The 25093-nt window shown below is 38.3% G+C and overlaps 1 protein-coding gene across 1 annotated transcript in view; it reads left to right on the top strand.

Moving 5' to 3' along the window:
- Positions 1 to 25093, top strand: part of ZPLD1 (zona pellucida like domain containing 1) — an 88509-nt gene that overhangs the window by 37480 nt on the left and 25936 nt on the right. Inside the window, exon 2 of the mRNA XM_061366038.1 lies at positions 20386 to 20499. The gene's annotated coding sequence lies outside the window, so the exon portion shown is untranslated. The remainder of the gene's footprint in view (positions 1 to 20385; positions 20500 to 25093) is intronic.

The following is a 25093-nucleotide window of genomic DNA, read 5'->3' as shown; positions in this document are numbered from 1 at the left end:
AAACAAATGTTTAGAAATACAGAGGTAACTCAATCTCCTGCTGCTCAGCTAGTGCTGTCTTTTGTCAGAGCATTTCAGAGTTAAGATGATACTTTTCCTAAATTATGTGCTAGTTTGCTGGAGTTACTAAAATCGGTGTTCTAGTGGCATTTATGCTGAATACCATCTATTTGCAAGTTTCTAGTCATGACTTTCTTGCTATAAAATGACATGGATAAAATGGAAATATGTGGGGTTCATTCTGATTCCCAGTAGAGCACTTATGTCCTGATGCACTGTTGCCTGCTTAATCTCTGGGATGTATGGAGCTCTCTAAGTAATTAAATAGGAGCCATTGAAAGCAAGTCCGTGAGAACTTGCCACGCCCCTTTAAAGTCATATAGGTAGGCTTGAGTAGCACTTATTTGTGAAGGGAATTCTACTCTATTATACTTGATTTTTTTTTCATAGGAATTATAGCCATGCATGGCACACGAAGCCTAGATCCTAGTGCAAAGAAAGAAATGATTGCCAGCATTTATTTCTCTCTCACCTTTTTCCATTTTTGTAGTTGGTAATGTTGCACCTTCTGTACATTGGACTAATACCCTGATTTTGGAAGCTGGGCAGGGGAGGTGTTTCCAGGCTTCTACAGGTTGTAGTGTGTTTTTTTGCTTTGCTTTGCTTTGGTTTCTTATTTCTGAATAAAGAACTGCAAAACCAATCTCAAACATTATTCTATTTTATTATTTTTAAAAGGTTCTGAGTTTGGATTTTTAAATAAGCTTGCTTTTGTGTGAAAGAAACTATTTGGTCTTGAGACTTACTTCCCTTATACCTCCCTGGTCCAGTAACACTCATCCTGTTCTGACATTAGTTAAACCTTAGGTCTGCTGAATCTTAAGTAGTACCTCTCTCAGTGATTTTTAGCAGAGGCATGCAGAGGTACTCAGGGACTGATCTTAGCTCTTATTTAACTTGCTCTTGCTTTTTTCAGCTCTTTACCCAGCAGAAATAATTTGGAGCAAATGAAGTATCTGGAGATTCCAAAGCACTCCTCTCAGTAGCCAAATGAGGAGCAGCAATATTTAGCTTGCCAGGGAATACTGATATTGTCTTTAGGCAGAATGTAATCAATGATTAATGTATTTTTCTTGGGCAGAGAGATTGGGACTGCCTGAACACATGGAGGTTAATCATGGGAGACATTCTAATCTAGGCTAGAGAAGGAATAGTGTACAATCATCAGTACTGGTTCAGGGAATGGAATGGACAAGGATGTGCTTTATTTCAAATTCTAAGTGGCTGATTATTAAATTTTATGAGACGTTATACCTTGTAACTGGGTTTTATGAAGCAATACTTTTAATAGGGAGTAAGTGTATGACAGACATGCTTTAATTTGATTTTTCCAGTTTTGTTTTGAAATGTTGATTGTGTAAGCCCCTCTTCATAGGCATGAAGGCAGATATTTATGTATTTGTGGTTGGTTTGTTGGTTTGTTTTTTTCCCCAAATGTTTGCTGAAATCAGTGAACCTGAGGACCATGCTTCAGGCTGAAGCTTGACCAACACATCCTAGCCAAATGCCTTAAAAACCAGCAGCAGAGTGGAAACATGGTGTGGGGGAGTTGTCTGCAGCTTCCCTACTACAATAGTGCAATATTGCTTGGAGATGCAACACTGATCACTAGTTACCCTTTGTGTTATGTGTAAGATCTTGCACAGGGGCCCCTCTTGCCAGCTTATTTCTTGACAGAGCTTTTGCAGGGAGCCTCTATGGATTGAAGACCTGTATATAGGGTAGGGTTAGTTAATGGGAAACTAGACACTGGTGTGAATCTCAGCCCTGATTATTCAGGGCCTGAGTCTGGGACGGGTGAGCACAGTAGTTAGCTCCCTTGGATGGGGCTGTCTCGTCAACCTCAGTGCCTGTGCTGTTTCCATAGGTTGGGAGAAAGGCACTGTAATAACAATAACCAATTGTAATAAAAGGTCTGTTAGAGAAGTATGATGAAGCCTCCTGTGGAGGGTGCATTTTAAGCATATTGACGTATGGAAATGTACTTCAGTCCATTTAGTGCTTTGTTTCCTTGAATACATTTTGATGATATAGAATTGTAATCTTTCTGCTTGGGGTGGCCAGTTGCTTCATGTTTTGTTCCATTTTATGTGTGCTGTAATTACAAAGCGGGAATGGAATTTTCAGTTGTCTCTCATCTGGGATATGAATCTTGTGCTTAGTGCAGCTGAGTGCACACATGCTTGTTTTCACAGCACCAACAGACAACTACATTATAAAAGCTTTAGGACTGTGAAATAAGTGTGGAGAGGCAGAGATGAGGAGTGACTGTCCAGCCTGGCGATGTGGAACTCAGGAATATCAGACTACTGAACCTCACTCTGTTTTGTTTCTCAGCAGAAGTTTAATACTTGGGTGTACATTTCTGTGCTTATTGCTCTACTTGAATGATATTTTCCCTGTTACTTAGTCCTATGTCAGCTGATGCTGGCAGGCTGTTGCTTCTCTGGATATATTTTATGTTTTCTTGAAATAACAGAAAGCAATACCCTTATGAAATAGCAAGCCTGTGTAAGCAGTGGCTGCCATGTACTGTGAAATTGGTTTGAATTTTTATTTGATGTATATTTACATTGTGCAGTTATATGCAGTTAACCAACTTACATAATTAGCTGCTTGCAGGTATATTATTGTAAGTTAAGAAATGCACACTCTATTGAGTGCAGTTTGGTGAGTCTTTATTCAATAAAGTATATTGTATAAGGAACCTGCATATGCCAGCTTTGGCTTTCAAAATATCTCAGCTGCTTGAAAAGTGATTCTTGTCCAAGGAATTTAAACTTGAAATAATAGTACCTTTCTAGTTAATGCAGATGTTAGAATTCTGTCTGGAATTGATGTTCATGGCACCTGTGGTATTGTATGTGTGCAACTCTAATGGTGTTTTGAAGACTGTTTTAGGAAACTGGACTTAAGTATCTGCTTTCTCTTGTGAGGCTACCAGTGCAAACTTATGTATTTATAACACATGGAAATATTTTAAATCTAGCTTTATAAATGGACATATAGTGTAGCGTTGTGAATTAGGCATGTTTCTACAGCTGCTTATGGGTTGACAGCATTAATTTTGAAGCTTGGAAGGACTTTGTTTTGTAAATTAGTATGTTTTATGTAGTCTGTCTGACCACCATTTTTCTTAGAAGTTAATTTTGAAGCTTGGAATGACTTTGTTTTGTAAATTAGTATGTTTTATGTAGTCTGTCTGATCACAATTTTTCTTAGAAGTTAATGGAGTTTAAAGTGGTACAAGTACAAAAAGATTTTTCTTGTTCATTTTTCAAATCTTATTCCTAAATAGAAGAAAGTGTATCCTAATTCATTTATTTATAATATATTTAGGTTGTCTAAGCCTCAGATGTCTAGGTGTTCCAAAATGATGTACATAGTTGGAGGATGTTTTAAAACAGATTTCATTGTCTTTGATTTTCAAGTACCATAAACTTGTTTTCCTTTTGTATTTATTTCCTTTCTTTTTGTGTCTGAACTCTTACCTCTTCCATGATGCTAAAGTGTTTATAGTTGATGTCTGAGAAAAACTTTGAATAAGTGCGTGCAGCTAGTTCCAGCAGTTATTTGATTCCCATTTTATTACTGTAAAGACCAGTCGATTTTGTAATCTGTTCTTCAACTGTTGAAAATCTGATGCTGTAGTTTGCACAGTAAATCTAAGTAAAGCTGTACATTGAATGCTTCTATAATGTTTCTGAGTTAATTTCACATTTTAGGCAGGTATGGAAACTGTAGGAAGAGATCCCTCCTTTTCTCTTATTACCAAGCTTTGTTGTATTAACTTTTGTCTTGAAAAAAATATTGCCCCCTGCTTTACATCATAGGTTTCCATTTCCCTCTTAGTTGATGTCAATTTTTATTTTTATTTTTTGGCCAGTGTTGTAATCAGTCCTTTAGGAATAGAGAGGGTGTTCCTATGATTAAATGTGCTATGTTCTACCACTTTGGTATCTTCTCTTATGCTCAGGTTTTCTGCTGCTTTGGTTCTTGCACTGGAGATGTACTTACAACACTAATAAGGCATGACTAAGCATTCTGTGCCTCACACTCCTAACTAACTAACATGACTAAGCATTGCATGTTTGTCAGTGTCCATCTAATTACACATTCTACACTGATCATTGGAGCATTTGTATCAACATTGTACTGACTGGGGTAGTAATTTTAGGACACTGTAGTTCTCAAAGCATATTGTGAAAGACTGTATGAACGTAGGGACACTTGTTTCTGTAAACATGGTATATATATATAATGTGAATAAATTCCCAAATGCTAAAGGAAATGCAGAGATCATATATAATGTGAATAAATTCCCAAGTGCTATAGAAATGCATAGATCAAAGCCACTTCTGGCCTTTGACTCAGAATTCTGATTACTGATACATTTTCCCACCAGTATTAAGATTACTGTTTGAAAATAACCTAGGTGTCACAAGAAAATATTTTTCTTCCCTCTTTCAACCTCTCTTTTAAATATACTATGTCTTCCAACCACAGGGTGCACTTCTACCTGCATTTCTATTTTTATTTTATTCTATTTTACTTTACTACTAGTTGGCAATATTCAGTCCTGTGCCACTGACAAGCATGCTCACAGCTGACTGATAAGGGTTAGAAACAGCATTTATTGCTTCCAAATCAAGATCAGATCTGAGTCTTAAAACAAACAGAAAACCCCACAAAAACAAAACCCCAAAGAAAAACAAACAAAAAACAAAACAAAAAATCCCAACCCAGAAAAAAACCACAAACCCAAACCCCTCAAAAACCCAAAACAGAAACTCCAAAACCAACAACTGCTCAAGCGGGAGTTAAAGCCTGGTATCAAAAGAGTTGGAGAGGCTTTCTGGTCTGTATCATACAGAGGGTCAGGCATTCAATATTGATTTGTTTCAATATTGATTTGAAGATAGAAATAAGATTTATGCTGTTCTGAGGCTGAATTGCAACTTCAGAGGGAACATACAAATTTTTCTGATTGTGATAGAAATATCAGTAATTTCCTGCTATGGAGCACGGTTCTGTTGATACACTGGAGGGAAGTAATGCCATCCAGAGAGACCTTGACACACTTGTGAGGTGGGCAGATGCCAACCTTATGAAGTTTAACCATGTCAAGTGCAAGGTCCTACACCTGGGTCACAGCAATCCAGGCACAGCTACAGGTTGAGCAGAGAAGAGATTCAGAGCAGCCCTGTGGAGAAGGACTTGGGGGTTTTGGTTGATGAGAAACTTAACATGCCCAGGGAATTTGTGAATGCTTCATCCCTGGTGGTGTTCAAGGCCAGGTTGGACAGGTGACATGGTTTAGTGTGAGATTAGGGGGGTTGGAACTAGATGATCTTAAGGTCCTTTCCAACCCTAACTATTCTGTGATTCTATGATACAGGAAAAGTTTAGTGATAATAAACCTATGAGTGCAACACTAAACTAAAACAAGAAATACAACACCTCAACCTGGTCAGCTGCCCAACCTATACCTTTTTGTTGATTATTCCCTAGCAGAAGATAAATAGCTCCTAAAGAAGCCGAACAGTTTTAAATTAAAGTTATCAAACACAATAGCTCACTTGGACCACAACCAGGGCCTGGGATGAGGATAGCTCCTAACAAGAGAAAATTATGCCTACTGCACAGTAAAAAAGTGAGAGTACAGAACATCAGACTATTATTATTCAGTCTAATTCCCTGGCAAGAGCAGGGTGCAACCAAATAAGATTAAAGTACTGGAGGGTGAAACAAGTTTGAAGAGGTTGACATTGAATTTTGTACATATCAGTGCAAATTCTGATATATAGAGGAATGAAAAGAACATCATGCACAGAGGTGTTCCATGACAGGACTGTTCCTCAGATTCCAGCCTTTGTCCTGAAAAAAATCCATCAGTCCTTGCAGCAAAGGGTGTTTGTAGATTGTTGGTGATGGGTGGGAGGGGAAACTAAGCCTGGTTCACTGTGACAAGAATGTATATACATATATGGCTCTTGTATGCTGTCATAAAAGAAATCAAATATAAACTAAAATGAAAATATTTTTTAAATATTTGTGATTGGCACAGATGTACTGTGTAATGTATAACATTTTGGATATCCTGACAGGAACCTGCCTCTGCCATAGCTCCTCTGTTAGCCCTGTGATCTGGCTACTCTACCTGTAGTCTGAGGGTTTTAACTTTGTCCTTTTTCTCAGGATAATGTTTTAGACACTGAACTAGAGCATATGCTAAACTGGATTATTCTCTCATTTGCCATAATTATTAGAGTCCTTGTATAAACTGCTCAGTATGAGTTAGTGGGGACAGAAAGCCTTGTCATGAACCTGGGAGTAAGTTTCATTCCTTGACCTGACGGAGCAGTCCCCAAGGGAAGATGTTCTCCCTTAAGCTGGAGGTGGGACTTTCAGTCTGCTCTCCTGTGTACTGTATAAATACCCCAATAACTGCTTGGGGTGACAGCTGATGAGGACAATGACTGTGGGGTCAGTCACAGTGGTGGCAGCACAACCCATTTTGTGATCAACTATTACATCTAGCCCTTTGCTATCTCTGAAGATGCCCAAGTGGGCAAGAAAAAATTTGTTTAACAGGGTGAAGAATAGGGTGGATTGAAGAACAGAGCGGATTGAAGAACGGGGTTGATTGAAGAATAGGGTTGTAAATAAGTAACTTCAAGGATGTTAGACTTTGTTAGTAACTATAGAGAAAAGGATATTGCTAAGATAAGCTTTGCCAGAACCCCATGGTGGTTACTGGTATGACAACAATCCTAAAACGAAGTGATGAAGAAATAACCACCAGGGGTCCCAAAGCCCACTACCACATTTTAGTGTGCATGTGGGAGGGATTCTCTAAAAGTATGATGTAATGTATGTAATCTAATGAATATGTTTAAGGACAATATAATCACAGTCTGGTTGATGACTGGATGAGACACCCTAGGAGGAACTATCTCCCATGTCTCCTGGCACCACAATGAAGAATACCTGCTTGTCAACTTAAACTTTGTTGGCAAGTTCCCAGAGATTTCTCTGAAACAATTTGGCACCCCAGATGGGACACTCTCTGCTCAGCTGCAGGACCCGCTGAGAACAGGGCTCCCTGGGGCTGCTGGGACAAATTTCCCCAGAGGGACACCTTGACTCACTCGGATCACTGCAGGAGCAGACAAGGGCCATCACCATCATTGTAAAGGTAATCTTTTGACTATTTTATTTTATAGCATTCTGTAAGGCATAGGAGATGTCCTATGCAGGAATGCCAATTAGCGTAGGAGACGAGGAGACGTCTAATGCAGGAACATGGTTAATATTCTGTAAGATGTACGCAGGAATAAGAAAGTCTTCCATAAATCAGGACAGAAAAATTTCGTAGGTAAAAGCATATACTCAGCTGCTAATGTCCGTTTGGTATACAGGTATACATTCTGAATTGTTTCATAAGGCATAGGAGACATCAGATGCGGGAATGCATTTGTATTTTTCTGGTATCTGACCCAATTTCTGAAAACCGGCATTTGATGCTGTGCTTGAGTAATTAACGGTGAGACATTTTTATTCTTATCATGCTGCTAATTAGTATTTGTGTACTTGGTGTATGTTTTTGTCTTTGTTTTCAAAACTGTGAGCAAGTGAGTGGAATTCTTGGGATCCTGTGTGAGTGTGTGCGTGTGTATAATGTGTACAAGGAAAACGGGATGAAGTGATATATACAGATATGTTTTTCACTTTAAGAAACCACACGGAGTGGCAGGTGGAATGCAAAATTAATATAACTCTGCCAGATTCCTAATTTTTGCTTTGGAAAAGGACAGGAAAAAAACAGAAAGCTAAGCTGGAGAGATGTTGTTCAGCGTATGATACTGGGGTAATGATGTTTAAAATAAAAAAAAAACAGAGTAATCAATCAGGAAGATAGGTTGGAGGATTATGCATCACAGGTACCTTTGAGAGGAGCACCCTCAACATCTGCCCCATGTGTTATTGATAAGGAGGAAGAGGTTGCTGTCAGTGGCAACAGAGCAGAAGGACCTGAGAAAGTCAAGTTATGGAGAGCATATAGGAACTGGGAACAGGTAGAGAAGAAAAAGCTGGGTCGTGTTATAGCCACAGCTACGATGGCTGCTTTGGGAGAAGTGGAAACTGGTGGAGGGGACTGATGTGAGAGAACAAGGCAGAGGTAGAGGAGGAAGGTCAGGCAGAGGTGAAAGAGTGAATTCTCCTGTGGGATGGGATCAGTGTGCATACTGTAAGGAATCTGGATGTTGGAAGTGAGACTGCCCTAAAAGGAATGTCCACAAAGTAACTCTGGTAACTGAATTAGATCTAGACTGACAGGGACCTGGGGAATCTACCCTAGCAGATCCACTGGTTAAATTAAAGCTAGGGACTAGAGAAAATGAAGTGGAATTTTTAGGGGATACAGGAGTAACTTATTCAGTGTTTAATCAGAGAGAAAACGTATTTGTTACAGATGTGGGAGCTACTGGCCACCAAGATAAAAAGCATTCTTTCTGAAACCTGTAAAGTATAAATTGGGAAAACAAATAGGAATGCATAAATTTTTATATATGCCAAATTCTCCAAAATCTTTATTAGGGAGAGAAGCAGCATTTAAGTAAGGCAAAATGGAACTAAGAGTCAAAAATGATCAATTAATTGCAGTTTTGAGTTTATCTTTAATTCAATAGAAGAGCAAACAGGAGGACATCCCTGAAATAGTAGAAATACTTTATCAGGTATATCTGGGAGTATAGGCATCTGAAGTTCCAGGTAAGGTGAGAAAATGCTTTGCCTGTTGAAGTAGAAATATGAGGCGGGGCCTGTCCAATTGGAATAAAACAATATCCCTTAAAACTGGAGGATCAAAAGAGAATCAAAGAAATCATTGGTAAATTTTGAAAATATGGATTATTAATTGAATGCGAATTGGAATATAATACTCCTATCTTGCCAGTTAAGAAATCCAATGGAAAAAGTTACAGATTGGTTCAAGATCTCAGAGCAATCAACAAAATTGTGGAGGATATTCATCCAGTAGTAGTTAATCCATGTACCTTATTGACTAAATTGAATAATAATCAGAAGTGGTTTATCGCTCTGGACTTAAAGGATGCATTTTTCTGTCTGCCCCTGGCCAAAGAAAATCAAAATTTATTGGCTTTCGAATGGGAAAACCCTGAAACAGAAAGGAGGACACAGCTCACTTAGACGATGTTACGTCAGGGATTTAAGAACAGTCCGACCATTTCTGGAAATCAATTGGCAGGAGAATTAGAATCCTGTGAAGCACCCACCCAGAGGCACTTTACTACAATATGTTGATGACCTGTTAATTGCTGCTGAAACTGAGAAAAAATGTATTCAATGGACTGTAGAATTGTTAAAATTTCTAGGACTAAACGGATACTGGGTATCTAAATCGAAGGCTCAACTAATTCAAACTTGAGTATCTTATTTAGAATAGAAAGTAACAGGAAGACAAGAGAACTTGGAGCAGCTCAGGAGGAAGCAATCTGTCAAACACCACGACCATCCACAGTTAAAGATCTCCAGACATTTCTGGGAATAACAGGGTGGTGTTGACTCTGGATCCATGATTATGGTGTTCTGGTAAGACCCTTACACAAGCTGCTAAAAGAAAATCCAACCTTTCTAAAAATGGACAGATCAAGCTGAAGAGGTGTTTTAAAGACAGAACTCAGGAGAGCTCCAGCTCTTGGACGTAACCTGGACATAACCAAACACTTTTGGCTATATTCCTATGAGAAACAGGGAATAGCCTTGGGGGTTTTGGCTCAATATTTGGGACCTCATGAAAGAACAGTGGCCTATTTTTCAAAACAGCGGGATGAGCCAAGTTAAGGCTGGCCTGGATGCCTGAGAACAGTGGCAGTAGTTATCTTAAACACCCAAGAGGCCTGAAAATTTACACTGGGACAAAAGATCACCGTGTTAGTGTCACACACAGTATCAACAGTCCTAGAACAAAAAGGTACTCATTGGCTATTGTCATTGCGTTTCTTGAAATATCAGGCCATCCTGGTAGAACTGGATGATGTGGAAATTGTGGTCACTAATGTTATGAATCCAGCATCTTTCCCTCAGGAAACTCTCACTGAACCATTGGTTCTTGATTGCTTGGCCGCTATAGAGACAGCATACTCAAGCTGACCAGACCTGAAGGAGGAACCTCTGGAGGGTGCAGATTCCTGGTTCACCAATGGCAGCAGCTTTGTTAACGACAGTAAACAACAAGCAGGATACATCATAACTACAACTTCAAAAGTAATAGAAGCTAAACTATTACCCTCTAACACCTCAGCACAAAACACAGAAATAATAGCCCTGACTAGAGCCTTGGAGTTGGCAAAGAACAAACAGATAAACACACAGACTGATTCCAAATATGCCTTTGGTGTAGTTCATGTACATGGAGCAATTTGGAAAGAATGAGGACTTTTAAATACCCAGGGAAGACAAATTAAACATGCAGTGGAAGTTCTACAATTGTTAGGACCTGCACAATTACCTAATGAAGTGGCTATCATACGCTAGAAAGGTAAATAATTGGAAATAATTTGGCTGATCGTGAGGCTAAATGGGCGGCAGAAACAGAAAGTTGAGGTGATGTCCTTAATTTCTGACGGTAAACTGGTGATTGAGCAAAATAAACCTAGGTACTCTAAAGAAGATATGAAACTAATTGAAGACTTAGAAGGACAGGAAAATGAAAATGATTGGATAAAAATATCTGATGGGAAAGTAGTGATCCCCTATAATCAATTGTGGAAGTTCATACAAGAAGAACATAACAAAACTCATTGGGGAAGTAATTGTATAAACATTTAAACAAGCAAATCATAGGAAGAAATTTCTATACCATAGTGCAATTAGGGACAAAACAATGTCAACTATGTCTGAAAAATAACCCTATGACTGAAAACAGGAACCAGGTAGGGACAACTGGAAAAGGGAATTATCCGGGACAACAGTGACGAATAGATTTTTCTGAATTACCTAGAAAATGAGGTTATCGATATTTGTTGGTATTGACAGATACTTTTTCAGGGTGGCCAGAAGCATTCCTTTGCAGGGCAAATAATTCAAACCAAATGATTAAGGTGCTATTAAATGAAAAAATACCTCATTTTGGAGTACCAGCAACACATTTCACACATTTCAGTGCAAAATTATTACAAGAAATCAGAAAGAAATTTGAAATGGATTGGCAATTACACGTATTATATAGGCCTCAGGCCAGTGGGCAAGAGGAAAAAATGAATCACTTAATTAAACAACAGCTTGGGAAGATTTGTCAAGAGACTAAGTTATATTGGTATCAAGCATTACCATTGACCTTATTGAGAATCAGAACAAAACCTCAGTCAAAGGAAGGAATTAGCCCATTTGAGTTTCTATATGGAAGACCATATCAATCTCAATTTAAAGGATAAGGCCTTCAGGAAGTAGAGGGATACCTTCAATAGTTCTTGGTAAACTTGGGAAAAGAGTTAGAAGAAATAAATGGCAGAGTGTTAGGGACCAGGGCCAGAGGTTTAGATTATCCTATCCATCCTTTTAAACCAGGAGATTGGGTTTTTATTAAGAATTTTGCAGGTGATCCCCTAGAAGAGAAGTGGAGCAGACCATAGCAGGTATTACTGACTACCTTTACAGCAATGAAGATAAAAGGAACAGTCTGCTTGGATACATTGCTCAAGAATCAAGAAGGCGCCAGAACCAGATAAACACCAGAACTGAGAAAAAGTATGGTGCATTGAGTCTTCAGGACCCACACATATGAGACTACATCGATCATAATTTGGACTTGTATAATAATAGGTGTAGAAGCATGGAATCAAAATCTGTATCTGAGATTGATACAAAATGTTACCAGTGTCTTAAACAAGAGTGATTGCTGGATCTGTACTCAGCTACCTAAATCAGGAGAGAGACTGGGCATTCCTTTAATTGGCCTCCCTATCCCATTTAAGACAAATTGGAATAGATTAGATGTGGAAACAAGTTAAAATATTTCATGGTGCAGGCCAACACCTCCTGGAAACTTGAGGAAATCTGGGAAAAATTAACATCACAGGTACCCAGTCTCTCCTGGTTGAGACAGTTGTTTTTTTACTGTACTGGTAATGATAGGAATGGTTTTGATTACATGTATAAGGGTCCAATGCTCCTTTTGGTGTTGCAAACAATTCATGATGAACTATGATGAATGGAAGAGAAACAAAATTAAGCATCAAGTAGAAACAGGGAAATACTTCAGGAAACTTTAAATAAGAATGCAGTAACTCAGTTGTGATAGAATTTGCAATGGGACAAGAAAAGGGGGATTGAAGAATAGGGTGGATGGAAGAATCAAGAGCATGGAAACAGTTTTGTTCTCAGCTTTGGTAATGACCATGAAGTATCCCACTTGAGTGAATCCAAATTCAGCACCTTTTTAGCTCATGCAGCTGTTAAACTGGTAACTCTTCTCTGCATAGTTGGTGCCTGCCTGTTCTGGTACATGCCCCTGTCAGAGGACCCTGGGACAGAAAGTTGTTCTTGTGCTGAATGCTCATAAATGATCTGAAGACCAGTGAAAATTGATGTGCCATTGGCAAATTAGGATTTGGGAGCTCATTATTCCTTTGTGAAAATAATTTTACAGCCTGCTGATGAAGCTCATAAAAGCACAATTTTAATATGCCTCCTGCTGTGTTTAATTCCCTCACTGATAGTAAAGAAAATTCTTACCAACTTTCAGGACGATTTATACTATACTTTTACCTTGATGGCATATTGATTCTGCTGAACATTCCTCTGCAAAATAATGAAGAAGCATCTTAAGTCCAGTTCACTGAGGTTATGCAGTGATTTTTTTACACTTAGGAATTATTCTGCTGGTTCTGTATTCTGATAGCACGTACAACCTAGGAGGAATGGGTCAGGTTGTTCTGTGGAAAAATCTTCCTGCTCTTCCACTTTCTTCCTTCTTGATTAGACTTTCCTGACATCTAATGGTCTTCTTGTTTGGAAATTTAAATTTTCCTAGTAACCAAAGCTTTCCTGACATCTAATGGTCTTCTTGTTTGGAAATTTAAATTTTCCTAGTAACCAAAGCTGTTGCTGTATTTACATGAAAAAATTGCTCATGGAAAGTGGTCTTGGAAATCTGTTTGCGGCCTGAATAAACATAGGAAGCTCTGCATTTATTGCACTAGCTCTTCACTTGCTTTTTTGTTCAGTAAAAGTAGTTATGAGCTTCCTCCCTCAACCCCACAAATAAAAAGCCTCCAAAAGAAGAAGCACAATGTAAATCAAGTTGAAAAACTGAAAAACCCTCTTACACCAAAGTTGGGGGAAGCCCAGTTGCGTTGGTGAAATTCACTGGTGTATTAAAGTACATTAAACTCTCATCCTACCTTATGTGGTTTCATCCTTTGAGAAGCCCTGGGCTGTGGGCACTCACACATGGTCCATAGTAGCCTTGCTCAGGCAGCCCCATTGCTTCAGTTCACTTTGGGCTCTCACTGAATGTGAGCAGCAGCTGGGACTATCTGCATATAATTTTTCAACATTGTGAGCAGGGCCTGTGTCTCTGAAAAGGAAATAAAGACTTCAGGATTCATCCCTGGAATAATGGCAAATTCAGGCATATTTCTTTGCAATGCAAGGTAAACTACCTGTATTTTTCAAACAAATAATTACTGCTTTCCCCTACACTCTGGAGGCTAACAGGCTCCCAATCATATGAATGAGGTAATCTTTCAGCAACTTAATACTAAATTTGAGAACAGCTGAAATAAGTAAACCACTTAGAGGAAAATAACCTCTCTGTGATGGCCCTTTCTCAGAAATATAAGATTTGATGTTCATCACCAGCAAGTGTGTAGAGAAACAGCTGAATGGGAGAATCTGTCCACTCCTGTAAGTACTTAATGGGACACTTATTTCTCTTTGCTAAAGAAAGGCTGGTGACATCTGCATTTAGTTGAAGCTAAACGCTGGGGGAGACAAGGAAAGACTGTGCTGTAAAGCAAGAGGACAAGGCTAATGTTCCTTTCAGTTCAAAACCAAATCCTCTTTCTCACCTGAAAATCTGCAGGCCTCAGCAGAAGAGAAATGCTTGAAGTACTGAAAGACTAAGTATAATCTAGTTGTTAAAGGAATAGGGACTGTGGGTTTGGCTAGGAGGTGGGAATGAGCTCATAAAGGAGTGTTTGATTATACATAGGAGCATATAAGGTTAAGGATTCATCTACTGCTACTGAATTGTATGTTTTTGAAATGGGGGTCTTAAAAACAAACTTTGCATCTGGTTTTTGGACAGTGTAATTTTCTATGACTGAAGATGACAAGTGGTAACTTTTTTCCTTTTTTTTAGATTTGGGGGTAAATAAAAATTCTGTGTATAATCCAAGAGGAAATTTAATTCCCAATTTATTTTCACAGCAGGTTTTCAGGTGTGTTATGGTCAACAGGAAAACTCTTTCAAAACACCCCCAGGTGAAATTCATGATATCAGATACAGATTCAGTAGGAGCCTGTAGGAGCTTAAACCCCTAAAACTAAAAATCAGACAAGTTGTGAAACAAGAAGCACTTTTAAAACAAGAAATGAGCTGGTTTTAGTGCTGTTCTAAAGTACTAGGAGAATATATTTGTTGCCACAGAGCAGGCAGGTTTTCATAACGACAGAGAAGCTGAAGTAATAGTGTGTGGATTTTAGTCCAGTTCACAATTTTGTTACCGCAGCCATTTCTCATTGAAGTTTATCTCTGCTAATACTGAAAATTGTTAGTCCTTCCATGTATGTCATTGTGTGCTACTATGACTTACAGGGATTTACATATCGCAATTCTTTAGTCTGTACCCAGATGAAACTGATACCAGGGTTATTTACAATCTCTTCAGGTCATGGTTTTGCCTTTGGTAAAACTGCATAAACTGGATTTAAGTTGTGTGATGTTTCATTGCAAGCACAATTTCATGATAATTTTTACCACTTGAGCTCCCTGTTCTGCTAACAGTTTGCATTACAGAGATTTAAATTACAATTGCCCTGGCAAGGTGGAAAGTGATCTAGTTGGTTCTGAGGTTGAATACTGTTCAGTTATTTTAAAATGGTGGGCACTCTTTCTAGATGCCAATAATGTAAATAGCTATGACCATTTTAAAACTGTGAGTTTGTGTGATTATATTTGATTATAACAAGGGAGGAATTTTTCATGTGGTATTGATTTTTTTTTTTTCCTTGTGGGTGCAGCACACATTGAGGTAAAGGAAGACTGGTATAAATTGCCAATATATAGTAGATGGTTCTGAATCTTTCAGAAAAGAAACCTGAATACGGGCATGAATTGCTTATACTAAGGAGCTTAATGTGGGCTTCATACAGGCTTAATACTAAGAAACAGCTAAAAAGTAAGTGTGGCTTTTTTTAAATGCAGATAAATACAGGTATGAGAAACAAAAAGCAACTGGAGAAGTGGTGGGGAGGGTTTGGAGGCTTCCAATGTCGCATTGAAAGAACTAGTAAGAAAGAACTAGTGTAGGTTGGATTGGAAAAGCAGCAGCGAATAGGGGACATGAAAGCTGTATATGGATGATGATAATGTCTAAAGAGAAAATTCCTGTGATCCCTCCGATATATAAGCCTATATATGCCTAAATAGGTCCCAAATATAAACTGACTCCTGTCATGTTATTTTGTGGGAAAGGCTTGCTGGGGTGTGTTTTGTCTTGCAGAAATGTTTTTAGGCATCCTTTTTTCTTGAACTTCTTGAAATATTTAAGGTATATTCTAGATAAGATATATGGCAAGATTAAACTACTTCTCTAATCACATGTAAGACTCCTTCTTTTCCTAAACAATGGAAATGCACTTTGGTTGAATTGTTTTCTTAAAAGGCTGTTTAGGCTGCAGAATACATTTCATGGACTCTCCAGGAATCATGCTGAATCTTCAGAACTCATTCCCAAAAAGGCAAAGTCCCTATATAAGAGAGGAAAGCATTTCACTTTTGAACCAAGCATGGAAATTTTATATAACTTATAAAGTTGAACAATGTCTTGTTTTGAAATAACCTGTGCTTAAAAAACCCTAGCAATCTAGCTGAGCTTTGTGGAATTTCACATTAATCGTGAAGTTCTGATATCGGCTTAAATTTGGTAAAATCAAGTCTAAGATAGCTCCAGACCTCTCTATATAAGAGTATAATAGTGATAAAAACAGAAGGAAATTTTTTTTATAGTTAATAAAAAATTATAAACTTGTTTATCTGTTTTTATTATTTTTATTATTAAGAGACGTCTGTCAAACTCTGAAGTTATGTTGTGGGAAAATTAGCAGAATTTGGGTTGTGTGCGAACTGGTTAATAATCTTTGACTTTGCCCTTTTGTTTGGAATTTCTTCCCTTCTATTGAGTTTTTTATCCTCCTACAGCCACTATGTCTCCTTACAGGTATTTAGATAGCAGGAAATTGTGGATGAGTGGGGGGCTTTCCAAATCCTGGAGGAGAGGAGAAATTGTTTTATTTATAGTTTTTGTCTGTCTTTCTGTATGAAAACAGAAAGCTCCTGAGACGCTAATTGCAAAAAGTTGTAATTAGACTGTGTCTAAATGTCTCTAAAATTACTGTTTAGAAGAATTGGCTTGTCTGATCTCAAATAATACACAAAATAGTGAGACAGGCAGAGGGATTTGTGGGATGGAGACAGGTTTGAATTTGGAAATGAGCAAGATTAATCTCACTGTGATTAAGAGACATTTGGAAATCTCCTTGACATCTATTCAGAACACTGTGGTCTTACGTTTATTCTGGGAAAAATAACTGTTTGAAATCATACTGAAATTTGAAAAACTTGAACATTATACAGACTAAAAATATTTTTTTTATGCACAAGCTGTGTAAGATTAGAAAATTAAATAGTTGGGAACATGTTACTTCAGGGATTAATGGTGAAATACTTGGGTTTGTTTTGTTTTTCCATGTTAATGAATTCACGGTTTTATTTTAAATGTGAAGAGTAGATAAATAGTACATTATACAGCAGTGGAATTACTGAATTCTCTTTTATTTATACAGAACTTGAAATGGAACTTTGGATTTTTCGAGTGCATGTGGCATATCTTTCAGATCACTTGTAAGTATGGTGTGATAGCAGTGAAGTGCCTGTTTTTACTAAATACCAAGATATGTTGTTTGATTGTTTTCTGTAAGAAACACTGATATGACATTGAGGCTATTTTCCCCCTTATCTATAGATTTTTGGTATATTGAAGGGGTAACTGCTGTGCTTGTGAAAGCTGTCAAAGGTTGTGAAAGCTGTTTGAGGTTGGGAACATCTAGTTAATCACTCTTTCTCGGAGAAGTGTATAGTGAGAGAGGTATGTCAGCAATAATTTCCATAGGGGTACCTGATGTGACCTGCTGGGATGAAGCTGTCTTGATGGCTACTTATAGCTATGATGCAGCCACTGTGCACTATACTGGCCAGTCAGCTTCTAACCTGCTTCTGCTCACACATGAGCAGGTGGACATGCATTGACCTCAGCCAAGCTGCTCTTATTGCTTGTGGAGAGAGCTGAGTCTCCCAGAGGTGCACAGCCACGACTCCTCTGTGCATAGCTGCTGAGATGGTGTCGTGGTTTAAGCCCAGCTAGTAACTCATAACCACCCACCTGCTCTCTCACTCTCTCCCTTCTTCCCACCCACCCCCACTCCCAGAAGGGTGGGGAGGAGAATCAAAAGAACATAATTCCCATGGGTTGAGATAAGAAAAGTCCAGTAACTAAGGTATAACACAAAACCACTACTGCTACCACCAATAATAATGGTAAGGGAAATAACAAGGGGAGAGAATACAGTTGCTCACCACCAGCTGACTGATACCCAGACTGACCTGAGCCGCAATCTGGGCCGTCCGGGTAACTATCCACAGTTTATACACTGGGCATGAAGCACTGTGGCATGGAATATACCTTTGGCTAGTTTGGGTCAGGTGTCTGAGACTGAGGAAGTCCTTGATCAGAGTAAACATTACTTAGCAAGTACTAAAAACATTGGTGTTATCAGCACTGTTCTCAAAGTTGAAAACACAGCACTGAAGTATCTACTAACAAGAAGAAAAATGACTGCTACTGATGAACCCAGGACAGATGGCCAGCTGCTTCTGTGAGTTTCAGGGTATAATTATCTGTCCTGCAGCCTGGTGCTTTGCCCCTTTAGTTACTGTAAAGTATAGTCTGAAGCAAGAGAAAGATGACAGCTGTGATGCTGGATCAGGGTTTCATTGTGTGTATATACTTATGGAAGGAAGAAACAGATGTGCAGAAGCTGTACTTGCTGTCAGTGGAAACAGAAATTACACACACTGTTTTAGGATGATTTGATGGCTTTAATAATCTCATCTGAAGACCTAGAGGCAAGTGGTGACTTTTGATATTATAAGTGTCTTACAAAAATAAATCAATATTCCCATTTTGAAAACCTACTCAAGGGCAGACCGTGCTTTAAACACTCTTGTTTGTGAAACTGATATTACATTGAGATATTTCATTGTCGATTTTTATGATGAGGTATCAAAACTGTCTGAACACTTAATATGAAGTAAAAGACTGGAATGTGTCATTGCTGCATATCTCTTGGTTTATCTTTATATTAGTTCAAGGCTGCCCTATCCAAGACTTATTACATTATTCATAAGTTGGATTTAGGTTTCAAGTCTTTACCCAGCCAAAGCAGCATTAAAATCATATAAAAGACTAGAAATCTGCAGATGTAAAGGGCCTTTTGGGGGTTGATGACTTCAAAGTATAACTCTTATAGACTGATCTTTCCTAGAGCAAAACTCCTGCTGGGAATGGCAAAAACTCTGCCTGCCTGAGTAAGGGGTCACTGGGTTCTCGTCGCTGGGTCTGGAGTGGCCAGGTGGGGCCTGCCATTTACTAGTGTAGAAGTTGTGTGTGCAGTGGTCACCTCCTTTCATCACTGGGAGGAAGGTGAAATGGATCTTGCTCAGCTCTGCTGGAGCTGCATGCACTGCCACTGGGCAATGAGGCAGTTGACTTCCCACATATGGAGGTGACAGGTAGGGGTAGCTCAGGAAATGGGAAGGGAGCAACTCACTGCCTCCAGAGAAACCAAGAGCAGGCAAGGGATATACAGACCCATGAGCCTGCCAGAGTTCCTCTAGGAGCTCCTTCATCAAGGACTGTGCCTTTGTAGGATGCTTCAGTGTTAAATTTGCTTTCTTCTGTCAGTGCCCTGACATGATGGGAACATGAGGAGTGGGTTCCAGTACATAATGTCACTGCTGGTTCTGGCATAGCTGCTGTTCTGTGGTTGCCACAATTACCATGAATGTGCGTGATGCGCTCTGCAGCACTTTGTTGTTTAAGAGGAGCTGGCTGAAGCAATGACATGGCAGAGGCAGGGCTTTTCTGTTCAAAAGCCAGCCCTGAGCCCCAGCAGATCCAGCCACCTCAAAGCTATCTTCATGGAGCCAAAACTACTGTTTTCCTCACCAAAGGTGTAACAAAAACTTCCAGACACGAATGGTTGCAATAGAAAACCCTCCCCTGAAGGGAGGGGGCAAAAGAAGAAAGGAGGAAGAATTAAGAACTCATGCAACAAAAGGGAGTTAAACACCTCTCCCCTAGCCTCCTCCAAATCCCAGAGACAGCGGAGTAGATATTATGAGGCAGGTTTGGTTTCTAGCAGCTTGATCTTTGCTTTTGTGTGCACTTCACTTTGTGAGCATTGATGTCCTGTTGATAATTATAATTCTGTTGACACCTGTATTCATGATGACACCCCTATATCGCATTTTCATCCCAGTGTGAAATGTCACTCTTTTTGCTTTTGTTTTGTTCAGTACTATGAATTTATCCCAGAACTGGGGGGAAAAAAAAAGATGACACTTCTTACAATGAACAATGGGCCATTGATAACCTTGCAGCTTAGTTACTGATCCTATCTCAGTACTTCCATCTCTCTCCTTCCTCCTACCCCTCTCTTCAACCAGACAAGGTTTTCTTTCAACAAGCTGATGACAGAATAATTTCTCTAGGTTGATTGTTTGCCCCACATGGCCCTCTGGAGATCATCATACAAGTAGAGAGAAGCAGATCAAAAGGCTGCAAGCAAAAGAGGCGGAGGATTGAAAAAATCCATCATAAAGACTGCTCAGGTTTCAGCCTAATCATGAACAGGCTTGTAAAGTATTCTGAGACCTGTCAAATTTTCCCATCTAAAATCCAGACCTATTTTAAAAAGAATTTTCATAATGAATGTGCCTTTTTCCCCCATCCACAGGCTCAGAGTATTTTCTAAAAAAGTTCTGCAGTGTGGAGGATTCAAACATTTAATCACATGCAGCAGCACAAGATAGATGGAGTACAGCTGACTCAACAGCTACAGGGGATTTGGGTAAGTGCCCACCATGTCAGCCAATAGAACTTACTAAAATATTGGTAAATACCAAATTATTTGTGACCTTTTAAAATTTAATGTCTCTTGGAATTCTTACTAGGAATAGCTTGTCAGGGAAGATGAATGCAAGGAATGGCTAATAAAATCATTCATTAGAAAATTGGCATCCAGCTGTGAAGAGTTGTGGTTTTGGTTGTAGGTATTTTTTTGTGTGTGTGTGTGTGTGTGGAACCTAGCTTATACCTACAGGTACACAGGCCAGATTCACACTATTAACATGAGAGGAAGAAGGTTACAAACCCCTTGCAGTGCTGAGGCTATCAATGTATGTCAAGTCCACCCATGTTGCTTTCAGAATGGAAACAATCAGTTGCTTGAAGGAGGCAATGTTATCCAACTTGTGGTGTCAGTCAGCCTATTCCCACAGTCACTGCATTGATGGAGGAAAATTTTGGTGAGACTTCTTATCTGGCTCCACTACAATTGAATTACATGGGCTTGCTGATTGGAAATTACATTGTCTCCTGTCACAAAGGTGTCACAAAGGACATAGTAATTGCACCACCTTTGTTTATTTTTAAAGTAGTAATAATGACTATATTCTTGAATGAAAATAATGGGGATTTGAAATCAAGTCTTCAGTTAAACTGATGAACTTACACAGTCCAAATTGACATAGTTAATACACCTGCTCTGTGTACTGCAGGGGAAAACTCTGTCATGGTCTAAGAGAAGCAGAAGTTAGGAGTGTTAGCCCTTTTTGCAAGATCTTGATCAAAGAATGTTTTTACCAATGTGTGATGTCTTGTTTTCTTTCAGCTAGGTCTTGGCAGTACCCCTCAATTGAAAAGGACCTCAAAACTTCCTTTAAGTCTAAAATGGCTATTAGAGGAACTTGACACATGGCAAAAGAAATATTCACAAGTGAATCTTTCTATTTCACAATTGAAGTAATTTTTCTTTCTTTTTTAAAATAGATTTTTCTTTAAAAAAAACTGGTAACAGCTCTCTGATTTCACAGCATCTATGAAATCTGTGATATTACATACTTTCTTAGACCAAGGTATTAGCAGCATTATTGACTGCATATTTGTTTAACTTTTAAGGATTAGATAAGGTTGTACTGTACTGCAGCAGGATTCTACAACTTTGCTGCTTGATTTCTGTTCTTAAAAGTAAGGAAATTGAAGTAATCATGAGGTCATAAACTATTGCTGGTTTTGGTCAGGAAAGTCTTATTTTACTGGTAACTTTCAAGCTGTGAACAGATGGCTACAGTATAACCTACTTGCTGGTGACATCAAGCATTATTTACTGAAGATTCATATTTATATTGCTCTCTTCAAAAGCATAAAAAAAGTAATTAATTAGAGTGATACTCATTTAAATCTTTATCTGCCCATGTGACTGCTGGGCTCTAGGGGGCAGGCATATAGGATTAAGAGCATCTCATCACTAGTGTGTTTGAAGCCAGACCATGGTTAGAGGCAACTGAAGGCCATTAGCATACCATGACTCTTCAGTGGCCTGTATCAAATGATTTGATAGTCTCTGCATATTTGCTCGCCTATAGAACCCCCATAATGATCAGTGGTCTGATAAGAAAATCTGTAGACTGAATGTGCATGTCTGGAGAATGTGTTTCAGCCTAGGAACAGCCTCTTTGTTTGCGGAATTAGGGACATTCTCTGTACATTTCCCATCCAAGGGACTTGAAGTAACTATTGCTTTTGGGTTTCAATCCAAGATGAATATGGACTTGTGTTAGTCTCTCAGTGATTTTGAAATTGCGCTGTCTCCACTGAAAGTGAAAAAGGAACACAATGTAATACAATTGTAATAGAAAAAAATTGGCCCATTTTGTCTCAGTATTAGATTAATTAGCCAATGTCTTAAAAACAGTCTAGTAGTGTTCATTACAGATACTTCTATATGAATTAGCCAGTTTGTAGGTGGGTGCAGCGTGGCTGGTGGTTACCTGATGATCCTTTCTTTGTAATTGGGCTGTTTAAACTCTTTACTACAGATATTCTTTTAAGTGAAAAGTGGAAAATCCAATATAATTTATGTTTTAGTTTTTATGATGTCAGATATGCAGTGGCTTTAATAGGAAAATCTATGTTTTCAGTAGGTTTATATTCTTAGCATTTCATCTTGAATCCAGTTAAGTTGCAGTAAAGATTCTAACTTCTAACACACAAGATTAAAGAAATGCAGAGCTAAGTGAAAAAAGTCAAATTATGTGGATTCTAATGGTTAAAAGGAGGTCTTTTTCTGTCAAGAACCTCCAAATTTGGGCTAGAATTATCTTTTCAGATCACTGCAATAACCTCAAAATCTTATACTGAATTTTCCTTTATTTTTAATGAGGTCTCTTGATGTCAAAGTTTTTCTGATGTAGTCTGAAGAGTGTGAAGGAGAGGAGACTTTTTCCAAAATTCTTTAATTATAGTCCAAAGTTTTGACCATAAAGCACTTCCTTCAAACATGCTTTCCTTTCAAATCTGCTCTCACTGACAATATTCTCCACTTCATATGAGTATGAATGTCCTGTGGGAAACAGTGGTTAGCTCATGCAGGTTAGAAAAACACAGTAGAAATCTGTCTTTCCTGTGAGGCTGAGAAGATGTGATTTTTGTGCGTTTTTATATCAAGAATATTAAACTTATTTGTGCTTTCACATTTTATTGAGGTATCTGGTAACCATCGAGTCAGAAACAGAATTTCGAGCAAAACCTCTACATTTTTTTAAATCTGTCAAATACATATGTAGGTACATTCGTTGTATGATAAGATGGGCAAGATTTGGAAAATGCTATCATTTCCTAGGTTAAAATGGATGTCTGGAAAAGTTTCAGTAATATTTCCTGTGAAATGCAGGAAGAAAGATCTAAATATCCTACTGAAGTCATCTTCATTGGACAGCAAAGCAAGTGTTCTGGCAATATTTAAAGTAAAGTCTAACTGTTCCATTACAAAGCATAACTAAAGTAAAATTACTATGGACCAGGGTGGGTGGAAGGTGTGTATCTGAAGAATATTAGTGTTTCAGTAGAGGATACAGGCAAAGTTAGAATAACTGATATTTAGCACGGAAGAATAGCTAAACAGTTTACTCACGGTTTACTCCATAACTTCAACAGTCTTAAGTGAGTAAGTTTAAATAGATCTAGTAAGTCAAGATCTCTGGCTTGTTCAACAGCTAGTTGTTCAGTATTTTTATGCTTTAATAACTGTATTTTGCTAACAGTTAACAGTTTTTCTCCTTAAAAGAGAAGGTATTATGCTACTTTATGTAAATCTCTTAGAAATACTTAATATAGTCATATTCTTCATATGATCACTGTTTCTCTTCTTACCTTGTAAATATGTAGTTAACTTAATTTCTTTTCAGACCAGATTTCTTTTAATCCCAGTGCAGACAAGGATTTGTTGTAATGATGCAGACACGCATACACAAGTATAATGTTTAAAAGATTATTATGAATGTTTTTGGAGTTTTTTTTGGGGGTTGTGGGGTTTTTTGTTTGTTTGGGTTTTTTGGGGGGGGGAGGGTTGGGGTTTTATTTTGTTTTGGTTTTTTGTCAGTATGGTACACCAGTTAAATTTCCCTAGTCTCTGAGCAGGCAAAAAAACAGTCTCAGCTGGAGGCTTTGCCTATCCAAGGCTACGAGATGAAGTGCCAGATGGACCTATACTAGTGCATGTCTCTTGAAGCACACTTTTCACTGATTTTGTAGGATGAAGAGAACAGCATGCCTGTAAGGCTTCTATTAATTACCCAACATACATATTTAATTCTCACTACCAGTAGTAAGATTCACAAAAAAAGACTGAGCAGTATCTTTGGGAACCAGATCTAGGTTTTCAAGCATTTTGGTGTTCAGCAGGGTTAAGAATGGGTATTCTATTTAAATTCATAAGCAAGCTATAGATTGTTTCCATATAAATAATGCATAATAATTTATGGTCTTGAATTTCAGTTGCTGTGTCCCGTGTTGGTGAAAATTTAGTCTTTGTATTTCATTAGTGATACTAGTGATTTTGGCGTGGCTTCCTGTTGTGGAAATTGAACCAAAGCAAAACCATTGTGTATTGTTTTTACAAAACTGGGCAACAGTTTGTTCCCCAGTCTCTCATTTTCTTTGGACAGTGTAGGCACCTGCTTGATTCACAGAACATCTCTGCATTTTGAGACTTTAGCTATGATTCAGTCTTCACTGTGTAAAGCTCCTGTTTGATTAAGGAGGGGCTCCAAGCTTTGACCCAACATTTAATTTAAAAGCTGATGTAATATGGAGCTAGTTCAGGACTCTTGTTTTTAAATCTCAGTAATTGGAGAGAAATATATGACTAGTGAATAAACACCAGTCATTCTAGGACCAAATAGTTGACGCTGAAAACGATTTTTATGCCTAACTATGTGTATGTGTCTGTCTTGGATAGTCTGCAACTGCAAATCTTTGCATTCTGAATAGCTGTCAGAGAAATGTGTTAGCTTACATATAGAAACAAAACTATTTTTGGTGGGGAGAAAATAAAATAACCAGCTGTTTTTCTAGGGTGAACTGATCTCTGTTCTTAGTTTTAT

The sequence above is a fragment of the Neopsephotus bourkii genome, unplaced genomic scaffold, assembly GCF_033783945.1.
Source record: "Neopsephotus bourkii isolate Nb327-2 ecotype Australia unplaced genomic scaffold, CSIRO-AGI_Nbou_v1 NB_1293, whole genome shotgun sequence".
In the NCBI taxonomy this organism is placed as follows: Eukaryota; Metazoa; Chordata; class Aves; order Psittaciformes; family Psittacidae; genus Neopsephotus; species Neopsephotus bourkii.
The sequence above is the reverse complement of the archived record's forward strand: the minus strand, read 5'-3'. Positions and strand labels throughout refer to the sequence as shown.